General features: G+C 40.6%; 1 protein-coding gene across 2 annotated transcripts in view; it reads left to right on the forward strand.

Annotated features, from left to right (window-relative positions):
• The window catches only part of PIP5K1B (phosphatidylinositol-4-phosphate 5-kinase type 1 beta), a 350,214-nt gene that overhangs the window by 146,291 nt on the left and 191,885 nt on the right, over positions 1-12,038 (forward strand). The gene's annotated exons all lie outside the window — the stretch shown is intronic.

The following is a 12,038-nucleotide window of genomic DNA, read 5'->3' on the forward strand; positions in this document are numbered from 1 at the left end:
AAAAGATAAATATCATATTCTAACACATATATACAGAATGTAGAAAAATGGTACTAAAGAATTTACTTACAGGGCAGCAGTGGAGAAACAGACATAGAGAACACACTTATGGACATGGGGAGAGGGGAGGAAAGGGTGAGATGTATGGAAAGAGTAACATGGAAACTTATATTACCATATGCAAAATAGATAGCCAATGGGAATTTGCTGTATGGTTAAGGAAACTCAAACAGGGGCTCTGTATCAACCTAGAGGGGTGGGGTGGGGAGGAAGATGGGAGGGAAGTTCAAAAGGGAGGGGATATACCGTATACCTATGGCTGATTCATGTTGACGTTTAACAGAAAACAACAAAATTCTGTAAAGCAATTATCCTTCAACAACAACAACAAAAAACTAAAAAAAAAAAAAAAAAAGGTATTCTTTTTCCAACGCCGTCACATAAAGGTTCTATTCTTTCCAGATGTTGGCCCAATTAAAAGCTGCCCTAGATAGATGCCAGGAATTGTCAGGGGAATCAAGATCTGGAGTTGGTTGGCAGTCTTTCTCTAGCGCAGCAGCATAGTAAATACCCTTTTTCTGTTGTTACATAAAAGAAACAGGATGGACAGTTTTTCAGGTTTGCTGTTTCAAAGAGAAAGAGAGGAAATAATAACTTAGCAGTTTTAAAAGCAGCTACGTTCCTCATAAAATCATGGAGGAGTGCAGGCCTTAAAGCTGCACTCAGGACCCCAAAACAGACAGTGATGTGAGTGCCAGCTCTTGACTCTTCCAGCCTTCCTTCCTCACCAGCATGGGTGACAGTGGGTGGGGCCGGGCAGGCAGGCTGGCTCTGCCATTTATGAACTCGACATTGTGCAGGACAGTGAATGTCTGAGCCCAGCAGTACCAGTGTGGTTTGAGCATTAGATCTGAGGGTGTATGAGAAAGTGCTTTGAAGACAGTAGTTGGGTGTACAAATATTAAATCTCTGTTATTGTTGCTGGATTTCCACTCACCTCCTATGGAACTTAAGCCATGTGACAGCAGGGACTTGGCAAGCTGAGAAGAACTCAGTTCTTAGTGAAGAAACAGATACCAGTCCCCCCTTCTCCCTACTGGGGCCCTGCTTAAATTCAGAATTCTAAATAACCTGGGACTCTGACCTCTCCTGATGGCAGTTCCTACTATTGACAGGTCATTTTCAAAAGGCAGTGGGATTCTGCAAAAGAATCTCACTGTAGAAAAGGCAAAAAGAAATCTAACTTTTGTCTGTTAAAGAAACCTTAAAAAAAAAAAAAAAAAACCTATGTGCAGAAAGGGGAAATGCTGTCTTTGCTTTCCAGCATATTAAATAAAAATTTGAAGATTTCTGTTGTAGCTTTACTCTATCCTAGGGTCTGAAAAAGTTTGCAGAAACTATACTGGGTTTCTTAGGAGTCCTTTCCCCTCATCTATTTCTTCCTTTATATGTTTTATCTGCTTGTCTTGGGGCAGTGGAATTCTCCTGGGGAAATGAGAAGTCCTTCTCTTCAAGGACACAGAGTGCAGTAGCATGGGGTGAAGGTGTGTCATTGAAGATAGCAGGAGAGGGGAAGTTGGGGTGGGCAGGGAAACTCCAGCTTTGCGTTACATGCATTTTCAAGAAAATCATGGAAAACTAAGCAGTGCAGTCAGCACAGTCCTCCTCCCGCAAGATTATTTCCTTATTTTTAACTTAAAGACAGATCTATTCCCTCACCCACTATATTCTGTCAAACACTGAAATTGGATATAGCTGAGATATTATAAATTAGGAGCGTCTTAAAGTTGTAAATAGGAAAGAGATTTTGAAGCAGTGAAGGTGTATTTGCAAACAAAATCAAAGGATGAAGTCTTCTGAAATTTTGCTTAGTAAGATGAAATCCTATTTTTTCAGGGTGTTCACATATGCAAATATCTTAAGATTCAGTTTCCTTTTGGAATTTGGAATAAGCCTACCCAAGCCACCTTGATGTTCCTCTTCACACTTCTTATTCATTCATTCATTTAATTTTAAGCAGTCTTTTAAAAGCACATTGAATGCTTTCATTGGCATATTGCTAATTAAAAAAAGTTTTTTTTATTATGGCGGCTCTGAAATGCTTCAGGCAAGTTTAGGAATGGGTGAGAAGAAACTGCACAGAATGAAAAAGCTCCTGGTTGCTCTAGCTGAGGGAAAAACAAACAGCTGCAGAGAGCAGAAGCAGATGGAGTATATGTGGCAGTGGGGCATCTCTTAGCCCTCAGAATCCTTTTAGGTACACGCAAGGCAAAGTCTGGCCACATGTGGGGTGCCAGGCATAACCTTTTACCCTCAGGCATTTAGCCCAATGTAGGAGGAATTTAAAATAGCAGTCTACTCTTAAATAGCAAACATTACAGCCATCCACACTTGTTCTGCTTTATTGACCTATACACATCCTTAGCAGGCACCTGGAGTAGAGAGGCCCCCAGAGACCCCAGCAGGAGAGCATCTTTGTTCTCAGCTTTCCAAGGCCTTAGAATACTTATTTCCTGATGTGTTCTTACTCAGTAGGTAAATCTGGATACCTGCTGGTGTTAGGCAGCAGGAATATAGCAACAAATAGGAGGGACTTGGCCCCTTACCCCATGGAACCAGGTTAAACCGTCTGGACATTTTAGCACTATTACTGAATTACTTTTCAAAAAGTTATCCCACTTCAGACTCCTCAGAGGTTTTGATTTGCATTTCTCTGATAATGAGTGACATTGAGCTTCTTTTCATGTGTTTGTTAGCCATCTGTATGTCTTCTTTGGAGAAATGTCTGTTTAGTTCTTTGGCCCATTTTTTGATTGGGTCATTCCCATGGTATTTTTAATTTTCAAAAATTTCCTAGTTGATGCTTTTATATTTATCCCTTTAATTGAACTTTGACTTCTAAGGTCATTTCCTCTAAAAAGATTTCTATTGTGATATTTGTTGAAATTAAATTTATTAATGAATTTAGGAAGAAATAGCATCTTTAACTGTTCTACCCTTCTAAGAATGAAATGTCTATATATTTATTGTCTTTTCCTTTTCTCAGTAAATTTTTATTCAAAGATTCTCTACCTATTTTTGGTTAAATATACTTCTAAGTAAATTACGTGGGATGTTTTGTTACCGTTTTGGATTTTTTTCCTACTGTGAATAGGATTCTTTTTTTTCCCATTTTCTAGCTAGAAATGTATAAAATCTAGATTTGTGTGAGTACATTTTATAAACTGCCAACTTGATCTTTTGAAACTACTCCACTAGGTCCGTGATTGATTCTTGGATATTACAGGTAATAATCATATTATCTGTGAGTTATCATTTTTCTCCTTATAATCAGCATTTTGTACTTGGTTTTCTTGTCTTACTTTACTACCTGGATCTTACAAAATCGTATCAAAGAATTTTTATGATGAAAGGACCAGGCTTGTTTTGTGCGTGACTTTAAAGGGCAAATGGCTCTTGCACTGTTTCTCAAACTGCATTCTTTAACACACATACATCATTAGTAGATACGTAAATGCAAATCCGTTGGTCAAATGCATTTGGGAAGTGTCCCTCTAGTGCTTCCAATAGTATAATGTTGTCACTTAGTTCAATAATTGTTTTCCATATTAAGAAAGTTTCTTCCTGACTCTAGCTTTACTAAAAGATTTTTTGTCAACTTTAATTGGATATTGACTTTTTTATAAAATTGATTCAAGCAGACAATGAAAAGGCAGTCATTGGAAACACAGTTCTCTTTTTGATATACTCTAAGTACTTGAAAATAATAAAACCATGTTTTTCAGAAAATATTGTTTAATTTAGATTTGGTATCAGTCCAGATGAACAGGGTAATTGTATTATTTCTTTATAGATTGCGATGATTGTTAGACTTTCTTCCTATAGGCATGCTGATCTTTCTCCCATATTAGAGTAATCTGTATGGAAATTATCCTAAGATTTAGTTCTTTCTGCAAGCTATCTTGGGGTAGACAGGTTTCTGAAATCGTTCTCCTCAGAAATTGTGTTTGGCGGGAAAACAAGGAGGGGACTCATTTTTCCACCTGAATAGTGTTTATTCAACTCAGTTTTACTTTTGTTTGTAATTTTATATTATATTTGGGCTTCTCTTTCTTCATTTGTTAAATTGGGGATGTGACAACCAAACACCCTTTAAGTTGCTTAGGGTTTTAATGCTGTTTTATTTGTTGTTTGTGATTCTCTGATCATGCCCTGCAGCCGTTGCTTCGTTAAGTGCATGCAGGATGCTATGGAAGAGCGAAAGAGAAAGAAAGAGGTGAAAGGTGGGCAAGAGGTTACGTTTTACTCCTCAACTCTTTTAAGAAAGTCTGTGCTGGTTTTCCTTTGGTACAAAGGTGATTATTTCTTGCATATTTTCCCACCCTTTCTTCAATACTCCGTGGATTAGAAACTCAAATGACTCTGGATTTAAAAAGACTAATCCTCTATGGGAAAATGTGGAGATTTCCCCCCTTTTCTATGGTCCAGGGAAAATTAATACACCAGAAAATGATCAAAAGTCTGTCATGACACTTAAAAGACAATCTTGTAAGAAAATAAACTGAAGTATGTATAAACTTAAAGCATGGCACTGTGACCCAACCTCACTTGCTCTGCAAGCCTTAGGGAATCCTGACGTAGCCAGAATGTAACATACGGAAGTGGTCTCATGGAAAGAAAAGGAGAAAGACCAAAGCACTGTATTCCTATTGGGTCCATACTTGGTTATTGCTAGTCCACAGAGGTCCTATAGAGACCATTTCTCATCCAGAAGGACAATGTGTACTCTTCCGTGTCAGACTCATCACTTGTATTCATTCAACAAATGGTTATTGAGAGCCCATTTTATACCATTTGCTGGTACCACAGAGATACAAACCCATCTCCTTAATTTTAGCCCAGAGCAAATTAGGTAAGAAGAGTGCCTTGGAAATAAGTTTTTTGCAAATACTGAGGTTAAAGAAGGAGATAAAAGGACAGTTAGTCCTCTTGGTCTGACTTTGGTGTGTTTAAACTTACTGTGTGCCGACAGCAAGTGTGACTTTTGCCTTTTAAATAAATAGATAAACCACTCCAGACAGGTCCCAGTAGAACATTTTGTTTATAAATAGATCCATCCTTTTGGGCCTGATGGAATGAAAAGGTTGGGTTGCCTCAAAAAGACAGGACCTAAAAGTATTGAGAGTGCTTTAAAAATAATATATGCATTAGTTTCCCTGCTGCAGTAAGTTTCCACAATCTTAGTGGCTTAAAACAGCACAGATTTATTATCTTAAAGTTTTGTATGATGGCCATCCAGTACCATCTCCCTGAACTAAAAATCAAGGTGTCCAGAAGGTCTACATTCCTTTCTGGAAGCTTTGGAGAAGAAACTGTTTCCTCACTTTTTCAGCTTCTAGAGGTCCTTACAGAGAAGGCAATGGCACCCCACTCCACTACTCTTGCCTGGAAAATCCATGGAGGGAGGAGCCTGGTGGGCTGCAGTCTATGGGGTCGCACAGAGTTGGACACAACTGAGAGACTTCACTTTCACTTTTCACTTTCCACTTTCATGCATTGGAGAAGGAAATGGCAACCCACTCCAGTGTTCTTGCCTGGAGAATCCCAGGGACGGGGGAGCCTGGTGGGGTGCCGTCTATGGGGTCGCACAGAGTTGGACATGACTGAAGCGACTTAGCAGCAGAGGTCCTTACTTTTTTTTGTTGTTGTTGCCACTTCCTCCATCTTCAAAGCCAGCAATGGCAGTTGTGTCCTTTTCACATCTCACTCGCTCTTCTTTTTGCCTCCTCTTTTTTCACTTTTCAGGATCCATATTATTACATTGAGCTCATCTGGATAATTTAGGACAATCTCCCCACCCCACATTCAACTGATTAGCATCCTTATTTGCATCTGCAACCTTGTAGGGTAACATTTTGCCTTCTTAGATAACATTCCGTTAGGTTTCAAGGTTCTAGGTGTTTAGGACATGGACATATGTAAGGGTCAACCTTTAATATAACTTAAGAGCATCCTCCTTTGTGTACTAGAGCACTTTGCCATCCCTTTATCATATGCTGTTAGTCTGTCTAGGACTCTCAGTAGATCTTGGTAGGGGTCCCTGAGGTATAGACTGTCTCCTGTGTTTTTTTCTCTTCCTCTCTTTCCCCTGTTGCTTCTATTTAACTCCCTCCAATCAATAAGCATAATAAACTTAACTTCAGGACCTAAATCTTTCTGTAATAAATGTACATAAATAAGAGATCATTTTACAAGGTGTGATCATGAAACTGGGCTTCTAATATTATTCCATATGACTGAAAAGCAAATATAGCTCCTGTTTTCAAAGATTGACTGTTTCATGTTACAGTGGTAACATGAGCCATGTTTGCTTTTCAATCTTTGAACACAGTTTTGAAAATCTAAATGCTGAGCTCACTGCTGAAGATAGTACAGATGGTGTCCTTCATTTCCTGTATTATTACGGATCTCCCACAGAACCATTCGCCATGTGATTTCTTTGGTGTTTACAGAAGCAGGTCATGTTTATGAAGCATGTCTGGAAGAAGGAAATGATATATGGAAAATCACTCCATGGGGTATAGAGTCAAGTGATCCCGAGGTTGGAATCAAGGGCTGTAAATACTTTTGGTGATTTCATATGCTCCATGGGACTGGTATTTTCCATCTTTTAGCACACAGTTTGGATAAACTTGAATGGATTTTTTAGTACTTCTTTGAAAATGGAATATTAACTGTCCACAGAGATTTAATCTTGGGCAAAAAGAAAAAAAAAAAAAGGAATAAGGTCATCACCTCTAATGACAGGATTAGTCCTTTCTCTTGAAAGTAATTGGATATCTCATGCGTTTTTTTTTGCTATTTCTGTTTAATTGAGAATACTCATTATCACTCAAGGTGGAAGTAACAGAAATGATTAATTTAGAAAGGAGAGGGATTGTGAGGTGGGTGGAAGTGACATTTGTCTGCATTATATTCTTAGAAACGTCAACTGTTAGAGTTGGAAATGCCTCTGATAAAACTGTTCATTAACATGCAAGGAAATAGAAGCCCAGATCCTTCTCTCTGGCCAAGAGTGTGCTGAGTCCAGGAGCAGAGCTGCAGCTTAAGTTGCAAGTTTCTGAGTTCTCAGTCTTTCTCAGAGCACCATACTCATCGCTAGTGCCTTTGAGCCCAGAGAGGCCCTTCCTGTCAGTTTCCAAGTGGGCATTTCTCCTGAACAGATGGCCAAAATACTTCCTGTGCGTTTTATCTTGAAGAACTGGAGAGTCGTCTGCTCTGGGCTGCAGTAGCCCGTTTGTGTGTACAGGTGCAAGTAGACGGGAAGGCAGGGAGAGGCACCACACTCTGCCAGCTACATTTTTAAGGACCGAAATCATGACAAAGGTGAACTGAGTGCACTTCCTTGTTCCGCTTCTCCATCATTGGTTTTTTGTTTGTAAATAACTTCAGAACTTGGGTTTTGTACTTGGTTTGGTGCAACAAAACGCAAGTTAAAACAACTGTGAAGCTTTAAGACATTGCTCTTGATAAACTTAACATTTAAGGTATTCTATTGACATAGGCACTGCATATGCATACAACAAAGGAAGGCATCCGTGCGGCACATTCATCTACAGTTTGGAGGGTGATTTATCTTGGTGTATGTTATGAGAATCGTGGTTTTCAACCAGGGATGTTTGTCCCTCTCTGCTCAGTCACCATTTGGCAATATATGGAGACATTTTTGGTTGTCTCACTTGGAAGAAGAAGTGCTACTGGCATCTAGTGGGAAGAGGCCAAGGATGCTGCTGAACACCGTATAGCATTGTACACAGGATAGACCCCCACTTATATAACAAAGAATTATCCAGTCTAAAATGTCAGTGACGCCAAGGTTGAGAAACTCTGGCCTCAGGGAATCTGTGACTTAACTAATACTTGGCTTTAGAAGGCTATGTAAAGAGTTGATTAATTTAGACATGTCAGTTTAATATATGCCTCAAGGAAGTTTCTGTAGTCTGGTTGGGTAAAGGAGTAAGTTTGCCCCACAGTCCCAGAACTGCCCCTCTGTACTCACTTTCAGGCCTCTATTCTCAGCGACTCTTAATTGAAAGTTAGCTTCCCTCTGCTCTTCACAACCATGAATTCTGTTGTTGACAGTTTAGATGTGTTGTAGTTGTTTGGGGATCATGATATAATTTGCATAAGCAGACATAGTATTAAAGAAGATAGTTAAGAATATAAAGACTAATGAATGCTCTACTCTTATCCATTCTGTACAAAAACAGCCCATTCAGGGGACCCTATGGCTGGTAAGGGCCTCATTGTCGAGTCTTGGCAAAGTCTACGATGGCAGCAGTAGTTGAAAAGGGAGAAGAGTCCGGGGAAAGAAGTGATGAAAGGCTGCTGGAACCCTGCCTGTATACTATGTGCTACTCGGGCACTGAGTGTAATAAGAATGATTTGTATTTCCTTGTTCCTTCTTGAATCTTTAGTAATTTCCATATTGTTAGGTTTTCCCCCATTACCAGGTGGCTAAATTCCAAACAAATTAAATCATGAGATAGAGACAGGTATTTCCAATCGTGCTCATTTTGTAGGACTGGTGGCAGGTGGTTCCCCTCCCATGAAATGAACACTGCTTGGTGATGCAGACTCACCAGTATGTGTGACTGTGGTGCTTGGCATCAGGACCCCCTGTTCGTTTGCCTAGCAGACCTGGTTAGTGGTGGCCGATTGAAGAGACTGGGGCTGCTTTCATCCCCTTCAATTCACAGTGAAACACTGCTCCTCTTGGGAAAAGCTATTTTCTTACCCAGCTGGACTGTAGAAACTTCCCCCCAAGCCACATACTATACCAGCTATGTTTATTTCACAAGCCAGGCTGTTTCTAAGCAACCCTCCACAGAGCTGCCTAAAGTCAAGTGTGAGATATTGGTGCTGGAAAAAGGGTGAAAGGATTGTGCACAGGACCAGGTTGTTTCAAAGTTGACTTGGAAGAGCCAACATTGGAGGTGTGGGTCAGGACAAGGTCAGGAATCAGCCAGAGAATCTGCTTTTCTATAGCAGATTCAAGGAACACAGAATCTGCTATACCACAGAACATAACACAAATTTCTAGACAGAAAACTGGCTTCCTTATTTGCATCCTGAGAGTCAGCTACTGCAGAGCCTAAAGAAGGAGAACCCCCACATTAGGCTTGATGTTTCCATAGCATCATAGACTCTTAGTGTTGAGATGGTCTTTATCTATCTGACCTCATCTGCCCAGTCATTGAGCAAGGCGCTGTGGTTAGATGGCAGACAGGTTAGCATAGCTGGGGAGAGAGAGAGAATGGGGTCAGAGGTTTAAGCTGCAGAAACCCACCACAGTTTCCTCTAACTGTTACCAAGAAAGAGGGGAGGAACCAGCCCTCTATTGAGCAATGGCCTGTGGGTCAGTTAACTTTCTTTGTAATAGCAGGTCATCCACCAGCTGGGGCCATCAGTGATCCATCTTGAGCTGGACCATTGGAAGGCTGGTTTGTTGGGATCAAATCAAGAGCTTCTAAGAAATCTGCTGAGAACAGTCACATCACCTGATGATCCAGAAAGTTTTCTGAATCTGGTGGGAAGCTCCTGTAGGAAGAATCCTGAACTAGGTGTTTATCTGTTGTTAACTCTGACACCAACTTTTATGACCATAGGCAACATCACAATCAATTTAATAACACTCTGAGCTCAAAAGAAAAGGACCAAATGCATAAGCAGCACCCTTAGCCTTTACCCAGCTGGGGCTTCTGGAAATTGCATGTGGGTGAAGCAAGGTTGCTTCCTCCTCCTTCTGGTGTGAGAAATGACTACCCTGTTCTCCTTTCTCAGTATCAGTCTTACTTACATGAAGGGTTGTAATCTAAAGTAGGCAAGATGCAATTACTTATGTTTTTTAAGGAGCAACTGTAATGGGTGGAAAAAGCAGAAAATGTTGGAATGTAATACATTAACCTTGCAAAACAAATGACTTCGGGTTGGTGACTGCATAGACTGCAAAATGAATGTAATTAGGAAGTAGACTTAGAGAATATTATGTGGGTAAGAGATTTTGGCTATCATCTAGTCAAATGCCTTCATTTTACAGAGGCAGAAACTGATGCTCAGTTACATCACTAACTTTCTCAGTCTCCAGCCACCCTGGCAGCAGAGGGGGCCCCAAACTCAGGTTTTTCTGCCTATTGCTGATCCCAAATGTCTGTTCATATTCAATTGTTAATATGGTGGGCTTTATGAAATGAGGGCAGTAATCATTGTCTGTGAATACTTTTTTCCTTCTATTTTTCTACGTTCGGTGAAAAGGCATTGGTGGTAGAGCTAGGAACCTCCAGTCTGGACTTTTCACGTGTCTGGACTTCGCTCTGCATTCCCAGTGTCCAGCTCTAGGTGAGAGGAAGGAGGAGATGGCCTGGGACAGTAGATGGTGGCATGGTGCCATGGAAAGGATCTGGGAGAAGCTTCTCCAGCAACCTGGAGTGTGGTGAATGCTGAAGCATCTTAAGCAGGCAGGGCCCCATGGTAGAGCTTCTCAGGGATGCAGGGGGAGGTACTGGCTGCTGTCAGTCCATCACATTCGCCTCAGTGACCAGCAGTCCCCTGGCCAGGGACTCTCCCATTCCATCTCTGTTGCAGCCCTGGTGTCCAGCTGGGTTTTGATAATGTTTCTATTCTAGAGACCTAAGGAGTTTTTCTGGCAGAAGGAAGTAATCCTAGCTTCTGGGATGAGGAAAACCACAGTTATTTGAAAGCCCTTGATGGGAGGGATCCAGAGGCAAGGGAGGAAAAGCCATCAGACATGAATCGAGGGCGCTGCCAACACATGGGAAAGTCCTGAGCTCCTAAAATGGCTAGGGTTTCGTTGTTGTTCAAATGTATGCGGTTCTAAGAGAGTTTTGGAAATGGTTCCATGATTCTAAAAGAGAATGCCATGTAATCCTAGATCTTGAAACATAGAGGTTAGTTACATGGGCAAAGAATGTTAAATCCCTACTTGAAACTGCACAGTGTTTTAGACTATCCTCTAACTTTAACCTGATTATTGAGGTTCTTGAAAGATACATAAATAACCTCAGATATTTCTGTCTGTACATTTTAATTGTATAGTCTTTTGTGAAAAATGACCTAGAATTTATCTTTCAGATATGTAGTGTTTCTGAACTTCAGTTTATTTACCTATAAAAGGGAAATAATAGGGTTATGGTAAGAAATCAATAATGCAAATAACTTGGCCTTTAATAAACACTTAAAACAATAACAGCGGAATCTAAGGCAGTATTATAGAAGTATGTGTTCATATTTATTTTACGAAAGGAAATTTTCTATTAGGGCCTTTAAATACTTAGAACCAACCTTTTTGTATTAAGGAAACACCTAAATTCCAAATTGTAAAGCTCCATCAGATAAATACTAGCATTAACATTTCAGATCTCTTTGTTAAAAACTCTCCTGGCATTGTTCTTCTGTGGTTTACCAAAAATATGGGCAGCACTACCAAGCAAGTAGTAATAACATTGTTAACAATTGCTGTTACAATCGTTTAACTTAATTGTGAAAGGAGGAATAGCTTCACTCCTCTTTCTTTCAGAAAAGAGCTTGATCATGGGAATTTAAAGAGCAGCCATTTTCTTTTTAATCCTTTGTCAGCATCCATCCCCACTCCAGTACTCTTGCCTGGAAAATCCCATGGATAGAGGAGCCTAGTAGGCTGTAGTCCATGGGGTCACTAAGAGTTGTACACGACTGAGCGACTTCCCTTTCACTTTTCACTTTCATGCATTGGAGAAGGCAATGGCAACCCCCTCCAGTGTTCTTGCCTGGAGAATCCCAGGGACAGGGGAGCCTGGTGGGCTGCCGTCTATGAGGTCACACAGACTCGGACACGACTTAAGTGACTTAGCAGCAGCAGCAGCAGCAGCAGCCATCATTCCTTAGCTCTGACAGCTGCTGGTTCTGTTCTGTAAGGAGTGTTAGGGGCTACCTAGAGCCGAGAGGTAGAAGATTGACAAACAACACGTCTCTAGCAAATG

This window comes from Bos indicus, chromosome 8 (genome assembly GCF_029378745.1).
Source record: "Bos indicus isolate NIAB-ARS_2022 breed Sahiwal x Tharparkar chromosome 8, NIAB-ARS_B.indTharparkar_mat_pri_1.0, whole genome shotgun sequence".
Classification (NCBI taxonomy): Eukaryota; Metazoa; Chordata; class Mammalia; order Artiodactyla; family Bovidae; genus Bos; species Bos indicus.